This window comes from Passer domesticus, chromosome 4 (assembly GCF_036417665.1).
Source record: "Passer domesticus isolate bPasDom1 chromosome 4, bPasDom1.hap1, whole genome shotgun sequence".
Taxonomy (NCBI): domain Eukaryota; kingdom Metazoa; phylum Chordata; class Aves; order Passeriformes; family Passeridae; genus Passer; species Passer domesticus.
The window spans coordinates 69,247,241-69,270,168 of NC_087477.1; the positions used below are offsets into that span (position 1 = coordinate 69,247,241).

At 42.5% G+C, this 22,928-nt stretch overlaps 1 protein-coding gene across 4 annotated transcripts in view; it reads right to left on the minus strand.

The window, feature by feature from the left end:
• C1QTNF7 (C1q and TNF related 7) overlaps window positions 1–22,552 on the minus strand; it is a 49,655-nt gene extending 27,103 nt beyond the window's left edge. Inside the window, exon 1 of one of the 4 annotated variants that reach the window (XM_064418621.1) lies at window positions 22,098–22,552. The gene's annotated coding sequence lies outside the window, so the exon portion shown is untranslated. Of the gene's footprint in view, window positions 1–6,078; window positions 6,233–7,697; window positions 8,151–22,097 lie in introns of those variants that run through there. The other 3 variants (XM_064418623.1, XM_064418620.1, XM_064418622.1) reach the window with 3 other exon arrangements.
• Between the last annotated feature and the right edge of the window lie 376 nt (window positions 22,553–22,928).

The following is a 22,928-nucleotide window of genomic DNA, read 5'->3' on the forward strand; positions in this document are numbered from 1 at the left end:
AACCCATTACTCAGCTGCATAACCCCATCTCAGCCACCACCACAGATCTGTAGCAAGCAGGCAAATTTATTCATTAGATTTATCCTATGTTTATTAACAGCCCAGCTCAGAAAAAGAGTCAGTGACAAAAACCATCTGGAATAAACATAATGGAAAACAAACAATGTAATATATTCCGTCACTCCAGCCTAATTGCACTGTTTGGTGCAAATGCAAGTGACAATTTACAAGCCAAACTCTTATTAAAGGGAAAAATGAGCTGTGCAGGGAAGCACAAATCAAAGTAACTAATCAACACAGCAACACATTCAGGGATTTAAGAGCCAAGGTACGGCAGTCTTTTATTCCTCTTTGTTTTCATTTTGGGAAACCTGCTGTGATGTTGCAGTACATTATACATTATATATCTACTTATGCAACACTGGGGAGAAGCATGGCTCTGACTGTTGTCAGAGGCACTAGCTACATGTTGTCATTTTTCACCAGCTACAGGCAGTGACTTTTGTGTTTAAACTGTTATTTTCCTATCACTTAAACTGGGAGCAACCACACTGTCTGAGGAACCAGTTTTCTTTTAACATATAATAAAAAATTGGAATTAAGGATAAGGTTAGAAAAGGTTTGAGATAGCTGAAAGCAATGCCAATTTGATCTAAAACAAGTTCTTATTGAGTGAATTGGTCCAGCAAGAGCAAAAGGAAATTCCCTTCCATGCAAGAATCCGAACAACATATGGCTGCTGTCCATGACCCATTTCAGCTTCGAAGCTGGAACTGACTCATTAGATGCATCTGGTGTCCCCAGGGAAGCAAGAGAAAACCCTGGCAGCACTAAAGAAAAGATGGTAAAAGCCATCTGAAGCAGAAATCATCCAAACATCCTGTCTGCACTGGAGTATCATCTTCAAGAATGACTTTAGGCACCTGCATGAAAACGGAGCCCTCAAAGACATAACACTGCTACAATATGTAACACACTCTTAGTTTGGGGAAAGTACTCCCATGACCTGGAAAATACCAGCTCAGAGCAACAGGGAAAACATTTAAGACCTCAGTACAACAAGGAGCAACTATCTGGCATTACAGTGAAATCAGTATGAGTAAATATGACCACGGCCTTGACTGCAGAAGTGTGGGTCATAACTTCCATAAATGTAGCAGGAGATGATTTAAAAAATCCTGCATGGAACAATTCTCTCAGTGATGAGATGCTGAAAAAAGGTTTTTTTCAGTCTTTTTGTGAGATAAAGAAAGTGAGGAAGGGCTTCACTGAGGAGAAAAGATGTCAAAAGACCCATGTGCTGCTTTATCTGCCACAAGGAGGAAGACCACAGCCATCACCATCCTATGTGCAGAGGTGCCTCCCTGGACTTTCACATCCTTCCCTTGTCTGCAAGGAGCCAGGATCCTTCCACATTTTGGAAATGGCCCTGTAGCTCAAAGAGAGATTGTCTTGGAAACAACATTTATCAATGACAAGGCATTTCATATTTCTCCCTGAACTGATATTTTTCTGGAACAGGGTCTGGTGCTCTGTTTCAGGGTCCAGTAGGCCCTGAAACACAGCTTGTTCTCAACCATAAGGTATCTTATTCTGAATGGGAAGGCTGATAATGTGCAAACTTTTTTCATAGCTCATGTCTATGAAAAAATGTCCACATATTAGATTCTGCACATGCTGTTTTCAGAAAGAAATGTGTGACATTTGAAGAGGTGGTATCTTAGATATGTCCACAGCAGGGTGTTTTTTTATTTAAGTGCAAAGTCAGAGAAATACATCCCTGAGAATTCTAAAATTTCAGTACTTCAGAAAAGTAAAAAAATTTATTGCCAGCTAGCTGTACATCCATCTCTCCAGAGCATCATTTCATCATCTTATTACCATGCAAATCAAGATGACATAGCTGTTGCTGACTAATTTCACATATGATATTTACAGCATAGATGCACTGTTGGGATGGTCTTCGGCAACACCTTCCAGGCATCTCTGCATGCTGTTGACCTGAAACTGTAATTTTTTTCAACTAGGAAGGTAACAATGAGAATGACTCTTCCCCTCATGCACTGACTTCACGTCTATTCTTAAAGAATATTGTATTCGGGTCACCTGTCAAACCCCAAGATATTGTGTTCATTTATGTCTCTCATCTTCTACTATCATTTAAGCAGAAATCCCCAAAAGTTGTACTTGTTTTTTCTCTCATTTCCACTTAAGTTACAGGAATTTAGCAAATGTTCAAAAGTGGGTATAAATGAAAGGAGGATGACTCCACATATGTAGATTAAAAAGTTTGAGGTGTATGTGGTGTCTGGAAATAATTACAATGATAAAATATTTTAATTGTCAGAAAATATAGATTCTTTCTCTCTTATTCTATGACCACTGGTGGCCAGTCTGACCAGAGAACAGTTCCTGAACATTTTCTTTCCTGAACAAGAAATGGCCATGGATACAGAGCATTTTCTCTAAGGAGAAGAACACAGCAGCCATGATATGGTCAGCACAATGGTCATATAAGTTGCCAAGTCTTCAGCTTTGTAAGTGGGGATTATTCTGCCCACCTGGGGTGCTCAGACATTCACTTTGTTGCTCTCTTGTACCCTGAATAATTTTTGTAATCCTCCAGGATTCCCCTTTTCCTCTGAGGGAGGGGATTCAGAGGCCGTGCTGGTGACTGCACGTGGGTGGGAGTTGTGCATGCACTGAGGCAGTGACCTGGACATGCTGGCAGTGCCTTGTTGCTGCAACCATGTGAAACTGAATCTGGTTCCTGATTGTCACCCAAAAACCCCCAAACATTCCCAATGCTTTCTTTTGACTCCCTGCACTGTCACCTTTGCCCACATGCTCCATCACATACCTTCAGGGTTGTCAAGGATCTGAACTACCAATAAGTTCCAAAATCAATTTGTGGTGAACACAACTTTTTCTCAGTGTTTTAAAAGGACTTCACAGGGACAAGGTAGCTGAGATACTGAGCTATCTCAAGGAACTATCTAGCAACAGCCCCTCAAGGCAGAAACTACTTGCTAGAGCATCAGCTCATAAACAAAAACAGAGATGACATTCAAAGAAAAAATTGATTTACTTATCACTTCTTCTACTTTAACATTGTTTTAGAAAAAGCTAGATGCAGATCTTGCATGAATGTAATTGCAGATTTCAGGAAATAACTTAAAAGCCACAGAGGAAGCCTTACAAATAAAACAGAATTAATTCTCTCTGGAATATGAATGCTAGCAGATATCCCTCCTCATCCCCCTTTCTCCTTCACTCTTTTCCCCAGCTACCTTTAAGATATCAAGTTTCTAAGTTACTTCACTGAAGTTCAGAAATGGGCAGTCACTCAAAAAAAAGTTGCATGAACAATCAGTTGACAACAAAGGGTGATGGTATTCCTGCAGATTCACAGCAAAAATCCATGTTTCCACTGGGATCCTCCATTGCAGCAGCTCACTCAGAGCAGCTTCCAGACTTGCTTTCCATCTGCAGACTGGAATGTCACTGCACTGCTTCCTTCCCTTCCAAGGGCTTTTCCACTGCAGGCAGCACAGTACTGGTAGCTGCTCTCAGCTCTCCACACTGGCCATCTGGGAATATTTTACTTCTTATGGTCCTTTGTGGTCAGTTTTTCTGATTATCTGGTATAACACCTAGATTGAGAGCTTTCTAGCAGGTGTGGAGTTTTTTATTTTGCCTCTGAACCTATGGCAAAGCTGCAGGCACACAGCACCATGGAAAGGATTAAAAGCTGTTTTCTCTCCTTCTTTACAAAGAACCTGTTTATCTATGTGTGACCATGGATGGACTCATATTTCCAGAATTCAGGAAAACTACCTTCAATTTACTGCATCTTCTCAGACTTTTAGTAAAATCTCAGTTCTACAGGCACTGAGTCATGCCCCAGTCCTCAGGTGTGTAAGCCTGAGAGGTGGTTGGCAAAATAAATATACGTGTGCTGAAGTGTTGTACCAGAGCAGTAAGGGATAGCAGGTCTTCACAAAGAGAAAAGGGGCTTGAGATAGACACCAGAGAAGTCTAAGTCTATCACACATCAGGTTGTAATCTCTTTATATTGCAAGGACTTATTTGGGAGAGCCACTCTCTGAGTTATGCTGCTGTCAAGTAGCAAAATACTGCCTCTGGTTTTTGAAGTATTTCAACATTTCCAATCCTTAAATAATTAGAATTGTCAGAAAGAAAGACAGTCCATCAATCAGAAGCTTTCACAACTCCTTCTCATTTGTATGTAGATTCCTAAACCTGGAAACCTGATATTGTCAAATAATGTACTAAAATAGAACACTTTAATAATTTCCTTTTTTCTCCTTTTTTTTTTAACTCTATGGTATTGGATAGAAAAGAGATCTTAAAACTTTCAAAGTGGAATGGAGGAAATGTTCTCTTTTGTCAAGCTACTGGATTTGTCAGTCTTCTGTTGTTTTGGGTAATGACCTGTCCCAGAAGATGTCTGGGTCTGGAAATGCATAACATTAGGCAGTAATTAAGTGCAAGGCAGTAATGAAAACATCCCCTAGCCTTGGGCATCAGATTTCAAGGGTCAAAAGCTTTCATGCTTTGTTTACACGTGGGTGACTTCACTTGTACCTGCAGAGGTGGGGATTAGCCCCGGAAATTCAAACAGTGGAGAGCTGGGCTCAGCAGCTGTGCTGGGGCATCAGGCCCCTTCTCCAGCCCAAGCCTCCTCTACTGCACAGAGGCTGAACAGCAGCCATGGTGCTGTGGAGAGGCTGACTTGAGGGACACCTGTATTCTGGAAGAGCCTGGCATTAGGACATTCTGTATCCTGAAGAAGGGAGAAAGGAAAAGGTTTCAAGAAGAATTGGAGAAAGAGGGGAAAAAAGAGAGGGAAAGAGCATGTCCTGCATCACCACTGAGATCTAGCACCCCCTCAGCACCAGGAACCCTGCAACAGTCCCATTCCTTCTCAAAGAGGGAGGCAAAAGCTCCAAAGCTTGGTTGAAATGAGGCATTTCTCTTTTTCGAAGTCAGGCTGGTTCACTAGGCATAAGCACTGATAACATATCTTATGTCATTATAATTAATAAAGCCTTTGACAATATGTGCAATAATCCATTCTTAAGATCAACTAAGTAAAGTTTAAACAGTTTGCATGTCACAGGTTATCTCAGGTGATTTCTTTAAAAAAAAAACTCTTCAGGACTGAAAATCAGGCAGAGAGGGAGAAAAGAACTTTTTAGAGCAGTAAATTATGATCCAATAGCAAAACCATTTGGATGAAATCTGTTTGTATGATTTCTTTTCTTTGAAATAAAATGAGTTATTTTATTCTTTCTATTTGTGTCCCCAAATTTATTCCTGATTTAAGATCTTATGTTCTTAGATTATTATTTTCTTATACTCATCAAATTTCATAGCTGTACTGCCTGAAAACAAAAGTTTAGAGTAAGAAATATCAAAAGATTTTTTTTCAGTTGTTTCCATAGGCACTGCATTATTTCCTCTGGGAAACTGTGCAAAAGGAAGCTTTCAACCTGCTCACAGGATACAGCAGAGTGAAAATGCAATTCACAACCAGGGCAGCTCCTTTGGCTCTTTTTGTTTCTTGTTCTCTTTGAGCTCACATCAGATTAGAGCATTTCACAGTTTGTTTCAAGCTTGAAAACACAAGCTGAATAATTAGATGAAAATATCTCGTAACAAATAATCCTGAAAAATATGTCATTTATTGGTTTGTGAACTAGGAAGTGGCATCAAGCATCCAGACATGGATACTTTTCATGTAGTGCATCAGTTCTGCATAGCAAGACAGAGTGCATTCCTCACCATACACAAAGTACTTAAAGATGTTCAAATTCAAAGCCAGAACCATCTGCTTATCACTGACATCTGTTGCTTCAAAGCAGAAGAATATATGAAAGGTTCAGAAAGCTTTAGAACTCAAAAGATGCATTTGCTAAGAGAACACATAAATTGAATAAATTATGAATTACATAAATTGAAAAACTATAATATAAACTGCTGTTTTCTCTCTGGAGTGTGGTTGCACCAGCTAGGTATAAGAGAGTTTTGTATTGCAAAGAAAACAGCTCCTACCCCTCTCTGTGCTGAAAATGAAACTTCTTCTCATTCTCCAAACACCCTTGAAAAGCAACATCTTCTTGATTTTCACACCAGCCCCATTCACCTCTGACTTGCTCCTGCCAGTGCACCTTCAAGCTGTGATCCTAGTTACCCTGAAAACTTCTTTCTGCAGAGCCTTTCCCTGTGCTTGCTTAGGGAGGTGACTCCCCAGCGTTCCTGGAAGCAGCAAACAGCATCTCCCAGCCCAGCAGGTCTGTCCATTTCCTTGCTGTTTTGGCAGCCAGGTCTGACTGCAGGGCTGACAGCAATGAAGGGCCTTCCCATGGCCTTCAAAGGCTGGCATCTCCCTTAATGGGCATTACCCCTCTCCCTGTGCAGATCCTGCACTGCCATGGAAATGAAGGGCAGGAGGAGGGCTGGGAGATGTGGGAGAGGTATTTATTTAGGGCAGCATCCACATTCCTCTGAGCACCTGATGCAAGAGGTGATGTGGTGGCATATCTGCAATGAATCCAGTTGGGTTGGGTGCCTGTGGGTCTGTGACAGGGTTGAAGGGTTGGAGGGAAGGGTTTGCACCTTTCAGACGTATGGGCCTGGAGGAAAGGGCCTATTTAAAGTTATTGGGAGCTGGGGAAAAGTGTGAGCCAAATAGAATGTGAAAAGTCATAGGGATCAGATGCTTTCTGGATAAGGAATACAAGGGAGCTAGAGACTCTCTGAAAAGGAATACACTGGCAATTCTGAGTGCATGAAATTTCAGTCTCAGGGTACTACCACCTGTACCTAGCCAGTGAATCTAATATAGCTTCCATTTATTTATCCCCATGTCTACATTTTGGCAGCAATCAAAATGGCAGGGAGGACTTCACAGACAAGAAGAGAAATTTGGCATTTCAACAGCTCTCTGCCAGGCCTATTGATGCCAAAAAGTGTATAACTACATAGAAGACAAAGAAATATTTAATGACTTTAAGTTACATTGTGGAGCTCAGAGAAGGGTGATCCATCCCCTGCCATAAGCTCCTGACAGCTCAGAGAAAGTGACAAATTTAAATATGAACATAAAGTTACATTCTATAAAGCAATCAAAATATTTCTTCTGTTATTTAATGTTCCTCTTAGTCACATAATCTGTGACTCCTTGAACCTCACTATAAAGCACATAAAATTTCACAAGACCACAAGTTCAACATGGGGGTTACACACCACTTTCGGGTTCACCGACAACACTTTATAAACTACTTTTATGCTCTTTGTTTTCACAGCCTTTTCATTTCCCTGCCAGCTTCTCATTGTCCTTGAAATAAAAGAAATCAGAGAAATCAGAAAGGTCTCTGTGCTGATCACAAACAGGGAACAGAAATGATTCAGAAACAGAATGAAAAAGCAATCAGAAAAGCAAACAGAGCCTGCCTGAGGCGCTACAGTTTCTGCTCCTTACAAGACTCACAAGCAAAACAAGGTAAGATATTTAATTATTGTGCTGACATACATGCATTATTCAAAGAGACAGCAGGATAGCAACATTACTAGTATTAGGAAATTCATCTAAAATTTATATTGTCTCACTGTTTTTATGAGGCAAGAGAACATATAAAGTTTGTTTCAGCAACATAAAACCCTTTACTTACATGGCTTGCAAAAGTTTGCAGCAGCTGGAGCCTCTGGCTTGCACTTTGTGCAAATATTGTCCCTTGTTGAAAGTCTCCTAACTCTGACACTGGAGACAGCACACCAGTGCTTCGGATTGATAAATCCTTTAAAAATGCTCTCAGATGTTTCTTTATCTGTGGTGTGCACTGACAGTAGACTGCAAAGCAGAAAGCCTGTCTGGTGCTATGAGGAAAGAGTTGCCTCTCTGCTGAATCCAAAGAAAGGAGTCCTTGACCTCAACAACTAGAATAAATCTCCTGTATCTGCTGGCTCTTTGCTGAGTGCATACTTGAGCAGTAACATAAGAGCGAGCGACGGGAGCAGGAGCTGTGGCATGTGTGCTCTGTGCTGGGAGGGCACGAGAGCTGCTAGCACAGCCTCAGCAAGCCCAAAACACAGGGCTTGCTCCTGCCTTCTCATTTGTTCACATACGGTAAAAATAAAGCAAATATGACAGGCTTCTCTATTTGAGTTCGTGGGTCCCAAGTGGCAGCGCTCTCAAGCTCTGTCCCCTCTGCTGGGGTTCCTTGTGCTCCAGATGAGGTTGCTGCTGGCTTTCTATTTCAAACCTCGATTTTCTGAGAATCTCTCTGTATCCCAGCCAGGAAATGTAACCCATACTGAATTTAGCATTTTGGATATCATAAATGCAATTAATTACCTGAAAGCAAAATGAGTGGTTTTCAGATTTTTTTTATCCTTCAAAAGAAAGATCTGTTTACTACTTTTTTTCCCCTCTATTTCTTCCCTTTTCTCTACTTAAACTTACTAAATTTCATAAAAACAAGCATAATTTTTGCAACAAGTCCTCGATGGAGCAACTAGTGAGAAAAAGAAGAAAAGGAAAAAGATATTGTAGTTGAAAATAGGCAAATGCAAGGTTTCAGGAAAGAAAATTCCCCTGTTCCATTTTAAAATTACATCTTCGAGACTAAAGACAATAGTTTAAACACATACAATTCTCAGGTGCTAAGGACAGGAGTTTTATGGAGAAGATGAAAAAAGTCATATTAAGAGCAGCAAAGATAAGAAAGGAAATCAAAGTCCTCATTCATTCCATTGTATTCAGTTTCAAAAGAGGAAAAAAAGAGAAATAAGCTTACAGTCCAGAATCAAACTTTAAAATATTGTAGATTCAATTTTTGTGGCTTTATGAAATGTAAAGACAAAAGAAACAAACAAAAAAGCCCTCGAAACTTTTAACAAGCATTTCTAGCTTAAGGAAATAAAAGTTTTTAATGAAGAATGATCAAATTATCTCTTTTTTTATTCTCTTGTGCGAACAATGGACTTGAAAAAATTCCCTACACATTTTCTGTGTGTGTTATCAATGTTTTTCTTGAACCTGAAGACTTGGATTCAGCTTTTATTGTTGCTTTTCTTTTTTCAGCTCTATTATGATACTAAAACAAAAGTAAAACTTCAAAGTTGTTTATTAGTAATTAAATTGTCTTTCTGCATTGTAGCTGACTAGTAACAGTGATATATTTTGTTGAATGAGAGAGACCTCAGTTTCAATTTAGTTTCCATTTATATCCATTTCCTTTGTTGAAAACTAAAACAATAAGTCCACAGTAAATTAATTTTGGCTCCTTTCAGCTCTTCCTGTTGTTTTCACTTTTCCTTTCTCCACTAACAGTTTCAAAATTTGAGGCACTCTCAAACCATATATCTTGAATTTCAAAATATTTGCTGGGGGGTTTTTTTGTTTGTTTGTTTGTTTTTAATTTAAACCCATTTTTGAAATCTATTTCTCTCCTGCTCAGCCATGCTGGGGTGAGCCTGTTGTCAGCTGCCATGCTGGACCTCTTCCCCCAGTGCTAAACCATCGGCAGGAGGCATCTTCTCCCTCCGTCCAGCTCATATTTTCTATTTTTAGAAATAGCTGGCATTTTTGGCTTTCAGTCTTGTTTTATGATGTTGGAGAGCCTGTGACCTGGTGTGTAGGAGTGAGGCTTGGCACGGAGCTGCTCGCACACGCCCAGGGTGCAGGCAGCAGTCCCACGAGTGGGGCGTATCGGGATCCTCTCCAGCTTTCTGTCCATAACTACAAGAGGCTAAACTTCAAAAACGGCCTGGGACCTATGACCTGCTGCTCTGTGAAGTGTTTTGAGGCAAGCAGAATATATACCTAACTTCTGAGGGCTGAACTGAGTTCAATTCAGTAGGGACATCTAAACCACGGTACTAATTTGAGCACCACTTAATTACTCCCAGGCATGACTTGGTTTCTGCCCCAGGGATTTGGCTTTTGACTAAGGAAGCAACAAGCCACCGGGCAGTGCACTTGCAGCCCCCAGGAATGGATGATGTCATTTATCCCCAGCCCAATTCAGCCACACCACAACTGTGTAAGCACTGCAAGCCTCGGGGTGCTTCATCCCACTGTGACCCTGTGCAGTGCTGCCTCACAACTGGAGGCAGCTGGTCACTGCAAATGTCATTTGCCTTGCTGGATATTATTGCATGTGCATTCACAGATGTTCATGCAGAGTAAAGAAAACAGTTCCCAACACAAGAGTCACAGTTACAACTGCAATTGTGAATGTGACCATGGAAGCCTGGCCAGGACCCCACGAGCTGTAATGTGGATAGAAAAAGTACAAGGCTTCTAGGGTGAAGTCTGTGTCATGATCAACCACATCAAAAACATGAGAATATATTTTCTTTTTTTTTTTCCCCCCCGAGGAAGTGAAGATCCTTATATATAAATTAGTGTCTTATGTTTCTCATTTATCTTTCCACCCAAGAGATGGGTTGGGCTGTGCTGCCTGTTGGCTGGGAGCACTGCTCTGCTGGCATGGCACTGATATATATATATATATATATATATATATATATATATATGTCCCAGTAACTATTATTTCCATGTAAAGGCTGAGCAAGAAGGACTGAAACACTGATGCAGTGGTGATGTAAGATGAAATGTCAGGTAAAAGTTAACTAGAGAGCATATTCCCCAACGTGGTAAACTTTAATTACATTTAGGTAGCTAATCTGGAGATGAACCTGCCACCTATACTATTTCTAGAACAAGCCTGGGGCCACAAGCACCAAAGTGCTTTTGGTGGAGGCATCAATCTGTCCTTAATTGGTTCAGTCCACGGCTTGATCAGTCCCTGATGGAGGCAGGCTGTGTCCTGCAGCACTGCTTTATCCATGTGCACTCTGGTCCCCAGAGGCCCAAGGGGATGTATTTGCAGAGGTACAGCATTAGAACAGAGTCACAGGGGTAATTTGGGATGGAAGGGACATTTTGAGTTCATCTCATCCAACATCTGCTTAAAGCAGGTCTAATCAGCTGGCAGCTACCTCTTCAGTGATCACTCTGGTATTCAGAGGTTTCCATTCCATACAGCACACCTGACCCCCATTACCTCCAGGAGCAAGATGACTCAGTGATTATGATCCAGAGGGATTTTACATCTTTTATCCCAGGTAATTACAAACTTGTGGTTATTGCCATAGCTGATCACCCAGTTATTTGGTTATACTTATTTGGCTTGGAAGCCAAAACATTGTATCTCATTTTGCAGATGGGGACCTAGGGCACAAGGATGATATTTGCCAGAGATGACAATCTGTGAAGAGCAAAAAACTGAGTGGTCACCTATCAGGGCTGCCATCCTATTTGCTGTCAGCTCTCTGTGCATTCCTGCTATTAGTTATTAATAGCCACCTTGCTATTACAGATCATTTTTTGAAGCAAGGGTCAAAGTAACACGGCACTTTTGAGATGCCAGCTGTGTAATGGGTTCCAGTGCTGAGGCTGAAAGTGAGGGAAAATGAAAAATGCCAACACTGCTGCTGTACATGTGGTAGGCAGCTGTACTAGGGATCATCAAATAAATGATTCTCCTCAGAAAACAGCCCTTCTGACAGCCTAAAATGGGATCCAAATTAAAAAAATCTGGTTCTGGAAATGAGGAAAGGTCCCCATGGTCATTATTGCTGTCAGTGAGAATTCATATCATAATGATCAAAAACTGTATGAAGGTGAGTATTGCTGTAACTTGTTTAAATTGAAGGCCTAGAAAAATATACTTAAGACACCTGCAATCAATTTTAATTTTGAAATTCAGTTCATACATAAGGAGGGCTTGAGAAGAATTGAAAGGCAAGATAGTATTTTCTTGAAAGACAAGAATGTTTATATTTGAATGAGTGGCTCATAAGCATGGCCCTCATATTTTAATCTCACATCTAGATTTTGGTGAGTAATGCTATTTTATACCTGGTTCCACCATGTTTAAATATATATATATATATATATATATGGCATGTAGCTGGGAAATGATATATCACTTCTATGAAAACAAAACAATATAGTATGGGCCACAGATGTATGCTAGACTAGTTCTGCTTCCTGGAGGGATCCAGTTAAGCTCCTTTGCAACCTTTATGTGGATGTCTCATATTGCCAGTCCCATTCTAGACACTCTGCTGCATTCCTGCTTAGGTCTGCCAAGCCAGCCAAATGAGGAGTGCAGCAATTTCTCACTTGGGGTAAGATGCTAATGACACTAACTCACATGGTCTCAGCTAGTGTGGGGACTAGGGGAAAATGGGCAAGGCCTCAAGATCTGCAAAATCTTGTTGATGCTTCAAACTGCCCATTAAAAAAGGAAGAATTCTGATTTTTTAGTTTGTAATTTATTTTAATATGTCATTAAAATCTAAAAGGAAAATCTGCTTTTTAAACCTGTAATGTGTAATATCTTACCCATATAACTTCTGTCTTGAAATCTGAACAGCCAGTTCTTGAGCTGACATACACCCATACTGCTGCACTGGTTGCAAAGGCAGCATATTGAGTTTGCAGCAGCAGAAGTTGAAGTTCTGGCTCAAAACTGTGTGAAAGCATATATATTCCCTTTCTGGTCACATTGGTGCCACTGGAAAATGACTGAGGATCTGACAGGCATCATGGCTTTATATCCACATCAAAGCTTATCCTTAGGCCTTGAACATACCCCAGGAGGGCTGAACATTGTTTTTGAATGCTTCACTGAGCTGTATAATTTGGGAACATCAACAACATATAACTTTAAAACCCATCAGAAGAAACTCTCACGCTCAGATATAAATGTCCTGAGCCTGCACTCATGTGATCTTCCATCTGAGGGTCAGAAAGGAATTTTTATTAAATTGCCTTTCCTCTCAGAGGTCAGACAACATGGATGAATCCTGGAGATATTTTAAGTCAAGGACATTCTTCCATTGTGGAATGTATCTTCAGCCAAAAGCAAAACCTATTTCAAGTACTGCTACTTCATCAGAGGTAGGAAGGCAAAATAAACTCCCCAGGAATTAGAGAGCAGGCTTTCTATCAGTAGCTTGTGTCACTTTCCCATCAAAAATCTGCTGCTCATGTACCTTGAACATGATTGCAAAACATTATGTTTAATCTTCTGACAGTTTAAGAAAATGGTCCTTTATGCACAGATCAAGTCTCCCATAAGTTAAATCTGTATCCCTTTCTTCTCTATAACCTTGAAAAAACAAGCGGAAATAAAAATTAGGGCCCTAGAATATCATGTACAATATGTATCTGGAAATTTGAAACAACTTTGCTTGTTCAAATTCATCACTTTTTGTCAGGTCTGGAGTGAGGCTGAGGCAATTTCAGACCAAACTATCGAAAACATCAAAATAAAATGTTCTTTTCTTGCAATGATCTGCAATGAATTTCCTTCCTATGAGCACAAAGCTTTCAGACATGAGGATGTCTCTGACCATCCCTTATGGGTACAGAATGAGGGAAGGCACTTCTTTAACTAGGTAGAGGAGAAGCCACTTACAGTGTATATCACCACTTGAAGCACAGCCCAGTTCTCAAGAAGTAAAGAGCTGTATCACTGCTAAAAGTGAATTGAATGCCATCTCTTCATTTGGGGAAAGGCTTCATGACTGAAAAGCAGACAGCACCATTGCAGAAAAAATTGTTTATGGTGCTCCCGTTGTGTGCAGCTTAAAACTCTTAAAGTGCTACAAGCTTGCCTGGATTGAATTACAAAAAGGAGTGATTTCTTTTGTTAGACAAAAACTAGAATTGCTTCAGCTCTTTTCAAGATTAATGTTGTTCCAGGTGTCTTCAGATTTTTTCTCAAACCCACTGTTTTCCAGCTTGCTTTACACATTTTGTGTATGGGAGGGATGGGAATGCAGTAGCTGTGGCAGAGCACTAAGGGCTCTGACTCCTGCTCCCACTGCAGCTGCTGCTTTCCTCCTGGTTTTCTTCTGTTCTCCTTTTCACTCTTCCCTTTAGCCTACCTGACATTTGGACTGGAAGAGAAGTTCAGTGGCATCCTGGTACGCTGTCTATGCTACTACTTAATGGAAATAATAAGAGGAGAAGGATTTCCTGACTGCTCCAACCCCAGCTTACAGCTGAAGAGACTGCCAAGGAGAGGGGCACTGGCCATTGCAACAGCATCCCACAGCCTTATCACCCCTGAACTACCCGCAGAGAGCTGCATACGAGGCTATTTTGTATTTTCTTACAATCCACTCAGCTACTGCAATCCGGCCTGAAAGTCCAAATGTCCAAAAGCCGTGTGCCATGCCATGGCTGCAGTACAGGTTCCCACACCCCTGGGTTGAAGGGGCTCATTCTTGTGTGTGGCATGCAGGGGTCTGCCTGTGCCATTGGGTCCCTCTCTGCAGCAGGGACACTGGCTTGTGAGGAACAAGGAGCACTGCAATGTCTACCAGGCAAGGACGCCCAATGAAATCCTTATTTTTAGAGATGTAGCTGAACAAATCAGTACAGCTGTTCCTTTCCCATGTACCCAGGTTTAGTGTGCCAGTTTGTGCTCCTGGTGCTCCCAGCCTGGCCACCACGGAGTGGGGCTCTGTGGGCTGCCAAGCCCTGCACAAGGACCCCCTCCCATTCCTGCACCAGGTATTTTCTGTTTTGTGGATGCCCAGCTACTTTGACAATCCTGCTGCTGGTTGGGGTTGCCTTTCCCCCTCACCTTTCACAGGCACACAAGGCTTTGGTGTTAAGGTGTTTTTAAGGCTACTGCACTGCTGTTACTTCACTGCTGCTGTGCATGGCAGCTGAGTGCCAGCTGCTTGGAGAAGAGCCCTTTTCCATGAACAACAACACAAGCTGTGAGCAGTAGGAACTGGTGGTGTGAAGTGGGTGTGAGCAGAAGCAGGACACGTGCATTGGTTGTAGGAGCAGGGTGTGTGGATTGTTTGTAGCTGGATGGATCAATAGCTGTGCATGTGCTGAAATACAGATGATCTGAGGTTGGCCATGACCCTCAGGATTGATAAACATAGGGAAACCCAATAATTTTCTCAGTCTAATCTGAAATGGGTTTGTACTCAGGACCCTTCCCATCAGGGCCTTCAGCCAAGTTATGAAGATGCAGTTTTTGTGCAAGCCCTGAGCACAGTCCCCACTGCCAGGGGCTGGCAGCACAGGCTTCTCTGGAGCCATCACTGCCAGGCAGCCAAGGGGAAATAACGCTCCCAAGAGCAAGGTGTATGCCAGGGCTGCTGCTGAGGCCTGCCTCTGGCACCCTTACCACAGAGGGCTGCAGCATCTGTTACACCCAAATAATGGTCTGAAGGGCTAAATGGATAAATATTGGAGTTGTTGATGAAAGGAAACAGTGCCAGACGCTTTTGGCCAGCAGAACAGGAAGGCGTCCCATTGCCTCAGGTTGAAAAGGCTTTGGTTGTTTAGGACTTGCAAAAATTAGAGGGAGGAAGCATTAGTAACAATATCTGACACAGATTTGCCTCATTCATAGACAAATTAACCTTAATCATCCAATTTATAAATCAGCTTTAATTGAAAGCCCCCCCTGCTCACCCCCCACTACTGCATATTTGGTGGATTAAGTTGTTTGGTTTCAGTGATAAATTAGAAACATCTGCTTCTGCTGACAGCCTGGAATGGAGGCGTGCACAGGAACATGGCTGGGCTGCTCTGGAGGGGGGACTCTGTGCCAGGCCATGCTCCTGCCCACCCCTGGCCATGGGCTCTGGAAGGATCAGGCTGTGTCCCCTCTGCCCTGGGACTCAGCGGGCAGGGGAGGCTCATGCCTGCTCCTGGCCTTGCTCAGGAGGGTTCCTGGGGAGGCTGGAGCAGTGGTGAGCATCTCCAGCAGTGTGCTCTTGGCAGAGCCTTCCTTTTAAGGGTGTCTTGGCAGCTCTTCCTTGCAAACAAAATTGTTTCTGCTATGGGATCATCAGGTCTTAATGACAAGGAATCCAAAGCTTGTGCCAGAGTCAATGCAGAGGCTGCTCAAGCATAAACACTGATGGCAGTGAGTGTCCCAGCTGTCCCTTCTGATGAAGAAAATGGTCCTAACTAAGGGAACAGAGAGGTTTTACAAGCCTGGCCTATCCTTGCAGAGGTGATACAATTTCCTGATTGCTGAGTCAGGTTGGAAATGGCCAAGAGACACATCAAAGTACTTCACATGGGTGTTTAACCTGTTCAGGAGGTGTGGAAAGAATCCTCCTGGCTATAAGCCCTTATCTGCAGGAGGAGAAATCTAGGGCTAAATCCTGCCAGATACAGCAACTGAATATGCCCTGGGGCATCCCTGGAGCTGCACCCACAGCAGAGCCAGTCTGTGCCTGTCCTTATGTAACACACATGAAAGGAACTGTGAGGACTCATCTGACCTCAGCTGTGACCTGACTCTCACTACAGGGATTTAATACATGCCCTGTTGGGCTGCAGAAACAGATGTTTTACACACACCATTCAGACATTTTTTTACCAGCCTTTGGCAATCAAAAGTCTCAGACAGAAGTCCTGACTCTTAAGGACAGAGCATGTCTGCAGAAAAGGAGAATACAAGATAATCAGTGGTTTCTAACAGCTCCTCTTCCCAAAGAGCCCTTTTATTTTTTTCCTGGTGAGTTTAAGGATTATCTGTAATTGATAACAAATTTTGTATATCTGTCAGAGGCAGGCATTCCAGGCAGGTTCAGAGCAGACTCTCACTGTACAGAACAAGTCCTACAATTTAGGCACCTCCTGGTAGTGCAGGAAGCACTGTTCAGGTGTGACACTGTGCAAAATGATGTGCTTCTGTCTGAGAAATTCCATGAACAGGAATTTTGAATCAGGACTGAGGTGTGTGGCCTGTCAGCATGGAGATAGCCATCCTTGGCAGTTCTGCAGCTTCTTAAAAAGATGAAGGCAGTCTCCAGTACAGCTTCCAAAACCCAAATTCCAATGTGAGGCTGTGTAACCCGTCTGTAAATCTTAAAATAGAGAGAAATATAGCCCCTTCTCTAGAGAATCAAATAATATTCACTGCAGAGCCATGGAGGCTATGCAGCACAGCCCCTCTGAGACCCCAGGGGCCAACCCAGGACAGGGAGTACCTGCTCCCTCTGGGGGTGCAGGAAGGAGGGGAGAGGGAACAGGATAACCTGTCTCACAGTTAGCCAGGACTACTGGTCCTGCTTATCCTGCCTAAACTGTTCCCATCTGTCTGACTATTGATGGTACTTGATCTTTGCATTCCCATTTGGAAATTTCAGACACATGGAGAAATTAACGATGGTGAAGTTGACTCAGTAAAGGGAACATTTTTTCTTTATTTTTGTTTTCCTTTACCCAAGATAGGGAAAGAAATGAAAATTCCCTTCTTCCAGGAGAGGAGCAGGAGCTGTGATCCAGACACCAAGACACACAGCTTTATGCAAGCTGTTTTGCTGGAGTGTAGGCCATCCTACTCCCACTCCCAAGATTGCTGCCTCTCCCTGGAATAGTTTCTTGCTGCCCCACATCAAAGCTGGTGCTCAGAGGTCATCTGCTGATATGTGTCACTACTTTCTAGCAGGAATATTGGCACTGAATGGAACAAACAATAACTCAGGAAAGGCCAAAGCAGCCTTGGTCTTTCCACTGGGAAATCAGCTGCCCAGAAGCTGGAGAATGCCTTCCCAGATCATTTGAGCAGGCTACAGGATGGCCCATCAACCATTGTAGTTTTGGGAGGAAGGGCTGCTCCCCTCAGGAACCTCCTGGGAGGAAGCAGTAAAGGGGTTTGCCCTGGGTAAACACACAGACACTCCAGGAAAGTGAAAGGTCTGTGAGAAGGAAGCTTCCAGGTTGGGTTCACAGGAGGAGACAAGCAAAGATGAGTGAGACTGCGTGGGTTGCAGGGCTCTGATCTCAGGTTTGGGGGCCAAAAAAGGACAGTCTCTGGGAGATAACTTTCAGAGCTCGTCTGTGCAGAGCTGGAACTTACAGAGACTCAAAGGAGCCAATTGCTCTGTAAAGTAAATACCAACATGGTGTCTAGAATAAAGAATGGATGCAAAGAGTAATCTGCATGCTTCTCTGCATTTCCACTGTTCAGTGATAGTGAAAAGGGTTGGAAACAGCAGACTGGGATGTATTGGGGAAGTAGGCTGAATCCCCAGGTGCATTGAAAGGCAGCAGGCTGGCGCTGTGCAGGAACATCAGTGCAGGCCTAGCAAGGCTGGCATAACATCAAGTTTTTATAGACTCCTGAAGAGGAAAAAGACTTTTGGTCTTGAGTTGTAACTGCTAGTGAGAATAGCAGATGTATGTTCCAGCACCAAGGCAGTCCCCCTCCAAGAAAAGGGAGAGTTTTCCTGGACAAATACAGAAGAAAACCAAATTTCTCTGTTTTTTTCCAAGGGGTAAAAAACCCAGAGGAGGTCTCTCTCTCAGCAGCTCACAAATCACTTTTCCCTGTGCTGCAGTGATGGGACTCCTACGCTGGCCTGAATCCAGTCACGAGGCCCATCACCCCAATGGGAAGAGGTGGGGTGAGCAGGCTGGACACTCATCTCTTCAGCTCTGCCCGTCCAGCTCTCCTTGGTTTTATAGCAAGTCACTCCCTGTTTTTATTGCACATTTTTAAACTACATTTCAGGTCCCACCTCAGCTATTAATGTTCTCCTCACTCTCATTTTTTCCTGAAAGAAAACCATCTTTATTGAAGAATGTAGCAAAAAAGAAGGAAAAAAAATAAGGCGAGAGAGAGAAACAAAACAATGTTCATGAATTACAATACATCAAAAACCCCCTTAACCAAACAGTTCCTTTCCTTAAACCTTCCTTATCCCTTCCCTTAACTTTAACCTTGGACTCCTGCCAAGGAGATGTTCCTGTTTTTAGCAGTATGTCTGATTTTGGGTTTGGGGTCTCTCCAAAAGAGAAGGGGAGAATGTGAGTTGAAAATAGGATGGGTGGCCTAATGGTGTCCAAACATAATCAACTATCTCCATTAAACTTTTGAGATCTGGCCCCATTTGGGTCTGAGAGACGTGATACTCACATGGATGAGGAAGACAAACACAGTAGATAGACTGAAGATGAGCCAATACATTTAAGCCAGCACAACATATGGACTATCACATCTCTCAGCCTAGGAATGATTGCTCCCCACAGATTTCTACTAGGTTTGCCCAGAGTAAGTGAAACATCCCAGCCAGTGAGACTTTTCCCTTCTTTCCCTCTGGATTATTTTATAACTGTATATCTCTCACTGCCAGATGTGTTTTCCCATTATTCATAGGCTATTCTTTCCCTTTCAAAGTCGTCCTCATGATCCTCTTTGATAAGAATTAATTTTATACCAAACAGTTCTGTTCTTCCAAACACCTAAACCTCACAGAAATGTGTAAACTCCTTGGTCATGTGGTCATATCCCAGCTGGAAGGTTTAATGAAACTGTAAAGTATCTTTGAAGACTTAGGTGCTTGGCTGTTCTGTTTTCATGACTTTGGGCTTTCCCATCTGCATCCAGCATCAGGGGAGACTCAGACAACCAAGAACAGTTTCACACTGCTTTTCAAAAAATGAAAGCTGAATCCTAGTTTATGAAGAACACAAACTCTTTATTTCAGCTTTGGGAAATCAGAGTAATCTAGATTCCTTCTTCAGCCCAACAGAGAAACACAGAGAGGTGATGTGCACCTTTTACTTTAGAGAGACTGGGAGCAGAAATAAATACCCTTTGCTGACAGTTGCAGCCCAATATCTGTAACTAAAATATAAATCTACCCAGTGGTTATTTAATTTGCAGCCTTTGTTTTCCAGGTAGGACCATGAAGATGAGCCTGAAAAGACTCTAGATCTCTTTGCCAAGGCAATCACATAATCACTTTGCTGTTCTTTTTGCTAACAGAGAATCCACTTCAGCAGTGAAAATGGAGTTTGACCTGTCTTGTATCTGTGACAAGCAAGGTCTCTGAATCAGAAACTCTTTTTTAATGACCATTATTTGTGTAAAAGGTTCAAACCTTAGGATTTTTGCTTCCCTGTCAAGTTAAGTTTTTCTGGTGAATCTAAGTTTTAGTTTCATCATTTGCAATGTGATCCTTTGGTAACAGGGATGTTATTTGCAATGACAGTATGTGTAATGTTCATACAGCATCTGTTTAAGGGCTCTGAAAATCAGGGTTACCAGTGCATGGGATAGACTTGTGAATTGACATGTCACAGAGAATTAAGGATATAAGTCAGCTGTGTGAATTGGACAGAAGAAATTCTCCTGCAGGCATTCAAACCCAGCCCTCAGAAATATGGATTTCCTTTTACCTCCTCACCTTGTCACTGTGACTGAACCACAGATAAGTGCAACAGCAGAGATGATGAAGGGGATGAAATAACAAAATACTACTTTCTTTGTTTGCATCCTTCCCAGTCACTGCTGCCGAGCCACAATCAGTCCCTTTGGCTGAGATATTCAGCTTCAGAAACCCTCCTGCCTGCAGTATCAATAAGCAACACGGAGCAGCCTTTACCACCTTCACTCCCACCTACTCATCAGATTGCTGGGGTATTGTGGAGGAAAGGCAAGGAATAGGCAAGCACTGAGAGAGTCAATACACTTCCCAATCCCTACACTGTGTAGTTCTCTCCCAGGAGACACCTGATGGAAGTGTTCCTATCTCCACCTTTCCAGAGCTCAGCAAAGATGGTGATGGTGGCCTTCCCATTTTGCACAAAATTAACACAGGGGCTTCAGAGTCAACAGGCTTTTAGCATTTCTTCCATGACAGTGGGCAGGCATATCAGCTCCTTCACTTCCAGTTTTGATTTTCTGCACTCTTTTCCCTGCCCTCCCTGCTCCGTGTTTCTCTGCTCTTGAATGCATGTCTTACAGTGTGATCCATGGGAACACAGCATTAGGGGCATTGACAGCCCACCATTCTCACCAGGGTAAATCTGCTCCAGTAGCACAGCTGAAGTTGTCCCGAGTCAGGCCACACAGGGGACAGGCACTATGGGAAGGGATTTTCTGCTTCTTAAATGCAGCTAGATTCCCATGCTATAGAACACAATAGTTGTGTGATTTCTGAAGCAGGTCCTGTTACTAAATTTCCATGGCTTGTACAGCTCCAAGGGCTGTGGGTAATGCTGTGCTCACACCCATATTTTCCTAAAACTTCACCCTGAAAAGCTTCATAATTTCCTTGAAAATGAGTGGGATAGAGGAATTAGCCCCCAGTGAGGCTATCAGGTTTTGGGCAGCAGACAACGCTCGCCTCAGCCTCGCCTGGGTAATGGTAACCACAGACCAGCAGAAAAAAGGGAGCTTGAAACTGCTAATCCACTTATACTCTCACCTACCAGACCAAGGTTGTGATTAATCACTTACACTCAGCATTTCATCTGTATTTAACAACACACAGTCTCTCACCAGCCTACTATTAGGCACAAAGCACGCTGCTGGTAGCAGTGGAAACACAAAAAGTAAAATGACTTGGGAAAAGACCCAATCAAGCAGAAGAAACACAGCAGAAAAATATCAAATGGATATATTTTTGAGACACTAATAAGGTAAATGCATGAGCTTAATTTTGCGATAGTGCAAGTCTGAAGCAAAACTGTTTATTTGGTATTTATAGATTTTTTTTTTTTGCAAAACAAGTTTCTATGAAACCATAGCAACTGCAGTTAGAGTGAAGATTTGGAATGATGATGGAATCATTAATGAGCAAAAAACCACACATAATCTCTGGTCTGGGGAGGTGGAATGTAAGATTAACACTAGATAGAGAAATAATTTTAAAATGTTTTAGGTAATTTAATCACCCTAAAACCTGTGAAAGGTAGACATTTTAAACAATTTTTTTTCCCACCAGAATATTACATCCTTGATTTTTTTAAACAATCTGTCTGCTAACTTTCTGATGGGGATGTTTTGTGCATAAATGTCCAATTTTATTACTCATCTCTTACAAGAGAAGATACACAAGCAGATTTCACCAAGACACCACAACAGTCTATTTCTAAGAGAATTACATGTATCTCAGCAAAAATACGCATTTTTCTGAAAGATCTTTCTATTGCATTCCTTTCTCCAAATGCATTTCAGAGAAGTCAGTTCAGAAAAGTAGAATCAGTTACAACTTACCTTCACAGTTGAGTAGATGAGTAGATGACATCTGATTTTTCAGGGAAAGCAGCGTGCTCTGTTTGGGTAGTGTAAGAGTTGTAGATTCAAGCCAGCAGGTAATTTTTGGTGATTCAAAATCCTTTAAAAGAAATTTAAATGCTGGGATGACAAAAAAATACTTTGTGAAAACCTATCTGAGGCTTGATGCTCTTACAGAGTTTTCTGTCTGTCTCAGCTGAGCAAGCTCCTGCTCCTTTCCTTGGCCACTTGCCAACTTTTCTAATTTAAAGCAACTGTGGGCTTGCTGTAAAACTCTTTCTGGAAGGAACTCATCTTATACCGTGGAGCAAGGAGCAAGCCTGTGCTCCAGACTGATGTGCTGCGACAGAGTCCTAACAGGACTGGGGCATAGCCTCCCTGAGGTAATGTTATATCATCTTTGGAAAGCATCATAGGCTAAGCTGCCTCCTTCTTCGTAAAAGCACAGGAAAAAGGAAAAAACCAAGCTGCTTTTGGCATATAGTCCTGTCAGCATGGGATCTGGGAGGAGCAGCATCTGCCTCAAAATGCAGGAAGTGACAGACGCAAATACATGAAGTGCTCAAAGCTCCCAAAGGAACCTGGTCCCCACGCTGGACACAAGCCACCAGTCCTTGGCCTTGAGGCTTTGGGCACAGGTCCAGGGGCTTCCTCCAGGGCTTCCCCTGCAGTGCAATGCAGGTGCCTCTAGCACAGGGGGGCTGGGACACCCCAGCTGAGGGTCATGGCTGAGCAAAACCACAAAGGTCTTGGGTTTCAAGAGTTTCAAACTTGGTGCTTTGGATAGTTTCAAAATGCACTCCTGGCAAT